Consider the following 11,887-nt stretch of genomic DNA (forward strand, 5'->3'; position numbering starts at 1 on the left):
AAATAAGCCAAGGGGTGAAAGACAAATACCTTATGTTCTCACCTACAAGTGGAACCTAATCAACAAAACAAACAAGCAAGAAAAATATAACCAGCAACAATGGAAGAAAAAAGAAACCAACAGTAATGAGAGGGGAGGATGGAGGGGGTAAAGGGGAAAAGAAGGGGAAGGACCAAATCGCTCCTGAGTTATGAAAATGGGAGACATATTGCAACACATATAAATGACCCATGGACAAAGCCAATGTTAGGAAGGACTGAGGATAGGAGGTGTGTTGGGTGGGGCAGGGGAAGTGGTAGCAGGAAAATGGAGACAAATTTATTTGAATAATAAAGTAATTTTAAAAAATAAAAATAAAATATTTTTTAAAACACAACAAAAACCTACATTTTATATGTTTGTGGAGTAATAGGAGATATAAGGGATTTTCAGAGTTAATTTTATTATGCCAAGAAATGTATTTGTTTTTAGTCCAAACAGAAATCTCTCCACATCCCACATATTATTCCACTGTTTAATACACATAAATCACTAATAGCAGTAACTGACACAAAATGCTAAATATGTCAGGAAAATTGTTATAAAGGACCATTAAAGGCAGAATTTTGTTTTTTTATTTTTCTCCAAGTAGTGCACGTATTATAGCTTAAGAATTCAAATGAAAGCACAAGGTTTTTATGATAAAAAAAACATTAGACCTGGCCTCCTCTTTCCACCATTTCCAAAAGGCAATCCGCTTCTTTTAAGTGCTTCCTCCGAAAATGTTCTCATATGTTTACACAGTTTGCTATTCTGCTATTTGTCTTCATTTCACTGTTGTTCCTTAAGACTTCATGGAGATAATAAAGGTTTAGGCATCTTAAATTATTCCTCATACACATTTCACCTTCTCAATAGATTTTTAACCCACTTTTTGGTTAAGTTCGTCCAGAGTGTTTTCATCTTTAAATGACTTGAAATGTTCACTGTTAAGCTGAATTGCAATCCTCTCTGTAGTATTTTTCCCCTCAACTTAATTTGCTGGTGTTGGACCCCTAAGCCCATTCCTCCTACTCTCTGTTGCCTTAATCCAATTTGACCTGGTCACACTTCAGGCCTGCCCCACGGCTGTCATCCTTGGGTCCTCCTCTTCTTTTCTGTGAGGTATCCCTTGCCATCTCCCTCTTGTTTTGCTGAGTCATTTGGGAGTAGCATGTCACCCAGGAGTTTCTGCAAAGAAGGGTATCATGACAGATTAGTTTTTAAGCACTTATGAGTTAGCCATCAGTGCTAGTCACCAAATATGTCTGGTTGTTTTCCAGACATGGGGTAATATCACACCTTCTGGCCTCATGAGTGGAAGTGGCATGTCACCACCATGACAGAGCATTTCATTGCCAGTGTGCCACTGCCAGTAAGACAATGATAGGTGGCTATTGTGGTGGCCTGAGTTATGAAAAAGGGAGATATATTGCAGGATCTCCCAAATTTAAAAAGAAGTGAGGAAGAAATAAATTTTGTTATAAGCCACACAGATTTGGGGGATGGTTATTACTGTAGCATCACCTAGCCTATCCTCATTGATATACAGTGTATGTCTTGATCCTACTTTTATTATTTGATAGCTTAGTAATAGACTCCTTGGTTGGATATCATTTCCATCATAAGTTTGAAGGCATTGCCCTGCTTTTATTAGCGCTAATGAGAAGTCTGATGCCATCCTTTTCCTTTTCTTCATAGCATTTCATAACATTAAACACATTTAGATAGTTATGTAAGTTCTAAGAGGGCACTATGCTACTATTGTGCGCATTTCTGTATCTCAATGCCTAAAGAAGTGCTTGATAAATATATGTTGATGAATAAATGAATGAAGTAAATTCCACATCTAGAATTTTAAAAAATTAACATTCCTACAAATTAAAAATGATCACTGAAATTAAACTTTAAATCAATGGTATGATGGGCTGAATAGACAAAACTATAAAATTATTGGACTAGAATACTGACATTGAGAATTTTACTAGAGTAAAAAAGGACAAAATTGAAATTGTGGAAATAAGTTAATTTATATGAAAGATACATATACATACATAAAGAAAAAGGGAGACTTTATTGTGGTAAAGCATATATAGATAACAAACTTTAACATTTTAGCCACTTTTAAGTGTATAATTGAGTAGTTATGTGTCCAGTGACTATTTGTATATCTTCTTTTGGAGAAATGTCTATTCAAATCCTTGCCCATTTTTTAACCGTGTTGTTTGCTTTTTTGTTGTTCACTTGTAGGAGTTCTTTATATATTCTGGATGTTAATTTCTTCTCAGATACATAGTCTGCAATTATTTTCTCCCAGAAATAGGAATTTTTCTTTAAGAGACAGCATAAATAGTGAGGAGGAAATAGTCTGTATGACTATATGACTATATGACTATATCATACATATATCATACCCATATTGATAAACCTATTAGTAAAAATAAACTAGATGTATACATTTTGCATCATAAAAAAGTTACAAGGGTACAAATCTAGCCACAGAACTATAAAGGATGTACAGAACTATAAACAGCAAACAAAACAGAATGTAAGCCACAAAGCACTAAATGAGGCGAAGAGGGTTGTTTAACACCAATAAAAGCAACAATCATCTGGTGAAAAGACTGAAATAAAACACTCAGCATTTGAAGAAAAACAGAGAATTGTAACCACCAGGCACATAATCAAAATTCCATCAAGGCACTGAAAAACGAGCACATGCAAGAGAACTGATGCTCCTGAAAACATTTAATAAATCAAATACTTGGAAATACAGAATTGAGTATAAATTGTATGCCCAGAAAAGTCAGTGGACCTATCTGTACTCCCTCTGCTGTTCCTACAACCCACTCCAGTCAGCTTCCATATATACCACTCATCATATCAACACCACGGCACACATCACAATTGCTTTCGTCAAGGTCGCTGATGATAGACATTACCTGGGTTGCTGTAACAATGTACATCTTAACCAGTCTCCCTGCCTGCACTGGTCCTAGGTTCCACCCCTCTCAGAGAAGGCTTCACCCTTCCCTCACCTTCCCCTGTTCCCCATCACACCTACTCCCTGCTGTCTCCTGGCTCCCTGCTGTGCAGAACTCTAAGCTGCCTGCCCTTCCTTTTATCGCTTTCTGGCTTCTTTCATTGCCTCCGTTAAAATCATTCTGTTTTAAATACTGTTGCAAACAAAACCGAACCCTGCAGTTGCTAATGAGTCCAGATTTCAGAACTGAATCTCTGGTTAAAAGATACATTATTTAAAAGAAGAAACAAAAGTTATAGCCAATTTATTCATTATTCTTTTTGGGAGAAAACAGCAGTTGGCTCACCAATGGTTACATACCTGTCATGGTCACTAATCAGAAATAAAGTTGCTTTCCTTTAGGGAGTAGAACCTGCAGGAAATAGGTCCAAACACAGCACTAGCACTAGACTTGAACAGTTTAAGAAAACTGGAGACAGCTCAATGTGAGAAGACACAAGTATCTTTCTTTTCTCTTTCTTCCTTCTTTCTTTCCCTTTCTTTTCTTTCTTTCTTTCTTTCTTTCTTTCTTTCTTTCTTTCTTTCTTTCTTTCTTTCTTTCTTTCTTTCTTTCTTTCTTTTCTTTCTTTCTTTTTCTTTCTTTCTTTCTTTCTTTCTTTCCTTCTTTGTGCTGTGGTTTCTCCTGAAGTACAAGTTTTTTTTGTTTTTTGTTTGTTTGTTTGTTTTTAATTCACTTGTTTTCTTCTCAAAAGCCAGAATCTTTGACAAAAGAGTACATCTGAAAAGGTTATTTTGGAACAAGGTCTCAGGGAACAAGAGTGAGGGATAGGGAGGGTGAATAAGAAAAGGAAAGTCCATACAAGGGTTTGGGTTTGTCTTCTTTTTTAAAGTTGGAAGACAGTAGTAGGTGGCCCCACAGGGTGCCAATTCCTTGGACTCTCCTGGTGGCATATGGACAAGTGCCAGGGTGGTTCAAGAAAAGTCTATACATGGGTCTTATGTCACAGAGGAAGATGCAGGGCACAGGTAACTTAGGTGCTGGCTGGTTGCACTTGAGCAGAACTGCTTGCTTAGGCACCAGCTACCATTAAGGGTGTCCAAAGAATCCAGGGTAAAGCAAATTTGATGTTCAGCAGAGCTAGACTCAGAGCAGGTGTCAGGTTTGCTTTCTCAACTTCGAAGTAGTTGATTTTTCCTGGTCAGACACTGGCTGATACACTGCTTCTAGCATTCAATTCCCAACACAGCAGGCAGAACAGTCCTGGAAGATGCAAGTCCAGGTCCACCACTCCTCTCTTCAGAGCCCTCCAATGCCTTCATGTCATCTGTAAAAGTGCAGAGTCCTCAGAGTGACCCGTAGCCCCATTGAACCGAGTTCCCTACTCACTCCTTACCTCACCTCCTACTCTACTTCCTCTGTGTCAACCTCAGGGTCTTTGCATTCTCTACCTACGAAGTTCATAGAAGCTGAGAAATTCTTGTGGCATGGAATACAGAGGAGAAAGGTACCCACTAGATACCTGCATGGCTACCTGTCTCATTTCTAACTAGTATTTAAGTAAATGTCAGCTTCACAGTAAGCCTCCTTAGTCATACTACCTAAAATTTCAACACTTCCAACAATTTATATCCCCCTTCTTTATTAAGCTTTTTCTCTAGCATTTATCAGCCTCTGGGGTACCACTTATCTTACTTGTCTTTATTTTGTTTCTGTCTTGTTCCTTTAGAAGATAAGCTTCAGGAAGGGTTTTTTTAAAAGTATATTTTATTGATTGTTATTACAGTTGTCCCATATTTTTCTCCCCTTTATTCCTCTCTGCCCTGCACACGCCCTCCCACCAGTCTTCCCCCCACCTTAGTTCATGTCCATAGGCCGTATATACAAGTTCTTTGGCTTCTCCATTTCCTATACTATTCTTAACTTCCCCCTGTCTATTTTGTACCTACCATTTATGCTTCTTATTCCCTGTTCCTTTTCCCCCATACTCCCCCTCCCCCTCCCCACTGATAACCCTCCATGTGATTGTCATTTCTGTGATTCTGTTCCTATTCTAGTTGTTTGCTTAGTTTGTTTTTGTTTTTATTTTCTTTAGGTTCAGTTGTTGACAGTTTGTGAGTTTGTTGTCATTTTACTGTTCATAGTTTTGATCTTCTTTTTCTTACTTAAGTCCCTTTAACATTTCATATAGTAAAGACTTGGTGATGATGAACTCCTTTAATTTTACCTTATCTGGGAGGCACTTTATCTGCCCTTCCATTCTAAATGATAGCTTTGCTGGATAGAGTAATCTTGGATGTAGGTTCTTGCCTTTCATGACCTCAAATACTTCTTTCTAGCCCCTTCTTGCATCTAAGATTTCTTTTGAGAAACCAGCTGATAGCCTTAATGGGAACTCCCTTGGAGGTAATTGTCTCCTTTTCTCTTGCTGCTTTTATGATTCCCTCCTCATCTTTAATCTTGGGTAATGTAATTATGATGTGTCTTGGTGTATGCTTCTTTGGGTCCAACTTCTTTGGGACTCTCTGAGCTTCCTGGACTTCCTGGAAGTCCATTTCCTTTGCCAGACTGGGGAAGTTGTCCTTCGCTTTTTTTCTTTCCAAGTAAGTTTTCAAATTTTTGCTCTTCCTCTTCTCCTTGTGGCACCCCTATGATTTGGATGCAGGGACGTTTAATGTTGTCCGAGAGATTAATATGCCTCTCATTTTTTTTTTGAATTCTTCTTTTTTCATTCTGTTCTGGTTGAATGTTTATTTCTTCCTTCTGCCCCAAATCATTGATTTGAGTCCCTGTTTCCTTCCCCTCAGTCTTAGTTCCTTGTATATTTTTTCTTTATTTCACTTTTCATAGTCTTCACTTTTTCCTCTATTTTGTGACCATACTCAACCATTTCTGTGAGCACACTGATTACCAGGGTTTTGAATCCTGCATCTCATAGGTTGGCTATCTCTTTATCGCTTAGTTGTGTTTTTTCTGGAGTGTTGGTCTGTTCTTTTATTTGGGCCATATTTCTTTGCCTCAGCACTCCTGTTATGTTGTAGGGGACTGAGCCTTAGGTATTAACCAGGGCAAGGCAACCCAGGTCACTGAGTTGTGGCACAGTATGTAGGGGAGAGGTCAGAGAAGGAATAGTGCTGCTTGCTTGGCTCTTACCCGGCTTTCCGTTGCTACACTCGCTACCCACAAGCGAAGTGGGCACTTCTGGTGCTCATTCTTGGATGGCTGGGTTTGTGTACATTTTAAGACTCTATGGGTCTCTCCAATGAACTCCCCTGTGAAGCTGGGAGTTTCTCCCGCCACCACAACTCCCACAAGTTTTTACAGCCAGAGGTTTTGAGGCTTTCTTTTCCCACACTGAAACCCTGGGTTGCGCGGTCTGTCTTGCTCACTGATTCTTCCTCCCAGTTTATCCACAAACAAATGTGGGACCGCCCAGTCCACCAGCCACTGCTTCTTTTGGTCCTCCTCCTTGCTGCATGTCATTTCTGCCCTGTCTCCACCCCTCCTACCAGTTTTGATGAATGTTTCTTCTTTAACTCCTTGGTTGTTGGACTTCCATACAGTTTGATTTTCTGGCAGTTCTGGTTGCTTTGTTTTTAAATTTGTTGTTGTACTTCTTTTGTTTGTGTGTGGAGGCAAAGTATATCTACCTACACCTTCATCTTGGCTGGAAGAGGAAAGAAGAGGTTTTTTATTGTTCTGTTCACTTCTTTGTCCCTATCTTCTTCAACTTTGGTGGGTACTCATTAAATATCAGTTGGATGAGTAAATTAAGAGAAAATATAGCCTCATGAAAGAAGAACTGGCTGTTATGAATAAGAATTGAGAAATTTTAATAACAAAAATATATTACAATTTTTAAAGTCAATACAAGGTTGAGTAACAGAATAATCACATCTAGAAAGTGAACTATTGAGCTGAAACATCAGTCTGGTAATACAACTCAGTTATCTACTTCTAGCAGATGGAGCTCTCCTGGTTTCAGATCAGAGGTGGGAATCACTAAATGTATGTGGTACAAAAGAATAAAAAGGTAAGTGAGGAGAATAAAGTCAAACTGAGAGACATGTAAGCTAGATATGGGAGCTCTGATATTTATCCAAAGAAAGAAACAAAAAAATACTGATGAGAGGAAATATTCAAAGGTATCATTAAAAGTAATTCAACAGAGCCCTGGCCAGTATGGCTCTGTTGGTTGGAGCATCGTCCATACACCAAAATATTGCAGGTTTGAGCACTTCCAGTCAAGATGGAGGTGTAGGTAAACATGGCTCACCTCCTCACACAACCACATCAAAATTACAACTAAACTATAAAACAACCATCACTCAGAACCATCAGAAATTGAGTTGAATGGAAGTCTGACAACTAAAAAATTAAAGAAACTACATATATCCAGACTGATAGGAGGGGCGGAAATGTGAAACAGGCTGGTCCCACATCCATGTGTGGTGGATAAAAATTTGGGAGGGATATCTTGGGAGCAAGAAGTCTCAGTCCCACAGAAGTCTCCCCAGCCCAGGGTTCCAGGGCCAGGAAGATAAGTCCCCATAATTTCTGGTTGCAAAAGCCAGCAGAGATTGAGATGGTGGAAGAAAATTATGAAGTCCCACACGTGGACTTATTCAGACTCACTCCGTCTGAGTTCCAGCACTGGGGTAGTAGCTTGAAAGGCACCAGTGGCATACAGGGAAGCACTAAAGTATCTGGAATCAAGGAGAGAGCTGGAGGACAGCTTCCTCCCAGAGAGAAATGCAGGCAGAGGCCATTGCCCCTTTTTTGAACCCTCCCCCAACTAACCCACAGAACTGGCAGGCAGGTGCCATATCTGAGATTCCATCAACCTGGCTAACACTGTTTGTCCCACCCAAGCTATTAACAGTGACTTTTCTTTTTTTAAAAAAAATATTTCATTTATTTTTAGAGAGGGGAAGGAGAGAAACATCAATGTGTAGTTGTATCTCATGTACCCCCTGCTGGGGACCTGGCCTGCAATCCAGGCATGTGCCATATACTGGGAATCAAACTAGCAACCCTTTGGTTCTCAGGCTGGCACTCAGTCCACTGAGCCACACCAGCTAGGGCAACAGTGGGTTTTCCATTTGAATGTCTGGTCTTGACTCATGCTTCACAACTTCCTAAATCCTATCAAAAAAGCAACAGCCAGCCTCAGTGAGACACCAGCACCCCTACCTCTTGCTAGTGGCCCCAGGCCCACCACTAGTAGCAGCCAGCCTAGGTTCACAGCTTAGTTTTGCCTCAGACCTCCAAGCCCAGCACAAGCAGCAGCCATCTTCAGATTACTTTATAGCTCACGCAGCATGGCTCCAGGCAGAACACAGGTGAGGGCTGACCTTGGCCTGCACCACTCAGTAAACTCCAAAGCCAGCACACCTAGCGGATAGCTACACATCATGTCAGAACACCACCACCTTGCCCATTCACAGCTGATCCTCCATGGAGGGCAGAGATTGGTGGTCAGTGGTCACAGCCAGTCCTTGCAGGTGACTGGCCTGGGTAAATTCCTCCCATTGACCTACCAACAGCAATCAGTGCTCAACTACAAGAGGAGGGTGTACTTGGCCCACACAAAGGGCACGCCTCAAGTACTCAGCTTTGTGATAGAGGAGGCTGTGCCACTGGACCCCGCAAGACACCTACTACCTTAGGCCATGATACCAAGAAAGGGAGTTATAGCAGCTCTACCTAATTCATAGAAACAAACACAGAAAGGCTGACAAAATGAGGAGACAAAGAAACATGGCCCAAATAAAAGAACGCATCAAAACTCCAGTAAAAGAATGAAAGAAAATGGAGATATGTGATCTATCAGATGCTGAGATCAAAACACTGCTTATGAGGATGCCCAAGGAACTTAGTGAGAATCTCAACAGCATAAAAAAGATCCAGTCAAAAATGAAGGATACACTAATTGAAATAAAGAACAATTTACAGGTTAACAACAATAGAGTAGATGAAGCCAAGAATGAAATAAATGATTTGGAACATAAGGAAGCAAAAAACAATGAAGCCAAGAATGAAATAAATGATTTGGAACATAAGGAAGCAAAAAACAACCAATCAAAACAATAAGAAAAAAAAATGGAGGATACTGTAAGGAGCCTCTGATATGACTTCAAGAGATCCAACATTCACATCATACAGGTGCCAGAAGGAGAGGAGAAAGAGCAAAAAATTGGAAATCTATTTGAAAAAAATAAAGAAAGAAAACTTCCCTAATTTGGTGAAGGAAATAGACGTGCAAGTCCAGGAAGCACAGAGGGTCCCAAGCAAGATGGATGAAAAGAGGCCTACTTCAAGACACACATCATAATTAATATGCCTAAGGTTTAAGATAAAGAAAGAATTTTAAAAACAGCAAGAGAAAAGCAGTTAGTTTCCTACAGTGGCGTTCCCATAAGATTGTCAGCTGATTTCTCAAAAGAAACTTTGCAGGCTAGAAGCGATTGGCAAGAAATATTCAAAGTCATGAAAAGCAGGGACCTACAGCCAAGACTGCTCTATGCAGCAAAGCTATCATTTAGAATTGAAGGGCAGATAAAGAGTTCCCAGAGAAGAAAAAATAAAGGAGTTCATCATCACCAAACCATTATTATATGAAATGTTAAAGGGACTTATTTAAGAAAAAGGAGAAGAAAACTATGAACAATAAAATGGCAATAAATATGTATCTATCAACAATTTAATCTAAAAAACAGACTAAGCAAAGAAGAACAGAGACAGAATCATGAATACAGAGAGCATTTTGATGGTTGCCAAATGGGAGGGGTGTATGGCAAAATGGGTGAAGAGGTGAGGGGATTAAGAAGTACAAATAGGTAGTTACAGAATGGCCATGAGGATATAAAATACAGTATAGGAAAAGGAGTAGCCAAAGAACTTGTATATACATGACACATGGACATGAACAGAGCTGTGGGGATTGCCTGAGAGGAGACTGCAGGGTGGAGGGGGGTGGGGAGGAAAATGCAACAACTGTAATAGCATAATCAATGAAATATAACTTAAAAAAATGTGTGTTTGATTCTCAGTCAGGGCACATACCTAGGTTGCAAGTTCATTCCCTGGTCAGGGAGCATATGGGAGGCAACTGATCAATGTTTCTCCCTTTTCTCTCTCTATAAAATCAATAAACATATTTTTTAATTTTTTAAATAAAAAATTCAACAGAACTGAAGAAAGTTAGTTATATAACTACCCATGTTGTAAGTACAAAGCAGATACAACACAATAATACTAGAAATAATACAATTGAAAACTGAGCAAATAATTTAAATAGACATTTCTTCAAAGAAAATATAAAAATGTCCAACAAGCACATGAAAGGATGATTAATATCATAGGTCATTACAGAAACACAAACTAAAACCACAGTGAGGTGCCATTTTACGCCCACATAGAATGGGTATAACCAAAAAGAGAGATGGTAACAAATACAGGTGAGGATGTGGAGAAATTGGAACCATCATGCATTGCTAGTAGGAATGTAAGATATAATATTGACTGTTTTCAGTTAATGTCTTGATTTGATCACTATCAACTTCAACTCGTCTACCTGACCATGGAGCATTGTCCAGTGAGAAATCTCCAGCATGAAATTTTGCAAACCACCTTTGACATATTTGATCAGTCATAGCACCTTCTTCATACACAGCACAAATTTTATTTTTGCATTTCAGTTGCATTTTTACCTTCCTTGAAATAATGAAGCATAATATACTAAAAATGTTGCATATTTTTTCCATCTTCAATATTAAAATGGCTACACAAAAATTCACCAATTTTGATTTTTTTTGTAATTATAAATTTTATTAAAAGTGAAACATTCCCATTACAAATAATCAGTCTTAATGACAAAACCTTAATCTTAACAATTAAAACAAATGAAAGAGAACATTATATCTAAATTAGATTTGAAAGTAAATTTTCTTCCTAAGTTCTGAGTCGACTAAAATTTTAAGGAATATCATACTTACAAGCACACACACTGATATGACAGCTGTCACAATATTATCTAAAAAATTGTTTCAAATGAAGTTAAAGACAACTAAGCACTACTAGAGCCATGATACAGAAAAAAACTAACTTTTTGGCCAACCCAATAGTAGAGGAAGACGGAAGGAATGGTGATTGAGTGTGTGTCCAGTGAGCCAACAGAATTACCACATTCACCAAGAACCAAATACGACAAAGCCACAGTATCTTTATACAGTATGGTACAAACCACTTAGCCACAAAGAAATACTATCTAGAATATACAAAGAACTCTCAAAACTAAACAGTAAATAATAAGCAATCCAATTAGAAAAGATTCAAAAGGCACCCCTTCCCCTCTCTTTTTAAAATCAATTTTTTTTAAAAAGATTGAGGTAAAAATTAGAGTGTGAAGCCACAAGCCAAGGAATGCCTGGAACCACCAGAACCTGGAAGGAGGAAGAAAAAGAGTCTCCCCTTCAGCCTTCAGGAGTGCACCCCTTCAGACAACTTGATTTTGGACATCTGACCTACAGATCAGAGAATAAATTAGTTTTTTAAATAAGATCTTATTTTTTAATTTTTTTAGAGAGGGGAAGGGAGGGAGAAAGAGAGGGAATAGCAATGTGTGGTTGTCTCTTGCACGCCCCCTACTGGGGACCTGGCCCATAACCCAGGCACGTGCCTTGAGTGGGGATTGAACCGTCAATCCTTTGGTTCACAAGCTGGTGCTCAATCCACTGAGCTACACCAGCCAGAGCTAAATTACTCTTGTTTTAAGCTACTGAGTTTGTGGACATTTGTTACAGGAGTTCTAGAAAATGAATACATACTTTAGTACTTGGAAGTAGAGTGTTGCTGTAACAAATACCTAAAACTGTGGCAATGGCATT

The sequence above is a fragment of the Pteronotus mesoamericanus genome, unplaced genomic scaffold (assembly GCF_021234165.1).
Source record: "Pteronotus mesoamericanus isolate MK-2021 breed Mesoamerican mustached bat unplaced genomic scaffold, CSHL_Meso_final scaffold_125, whole genome shotgun sequence".
Lineage (NCBI taxonomy): Eukaryota > Metazoa > Chordata > Mammalia > Chiroptera > Mormoopidae > Pteronotus > Pteronotus mesoamericanus.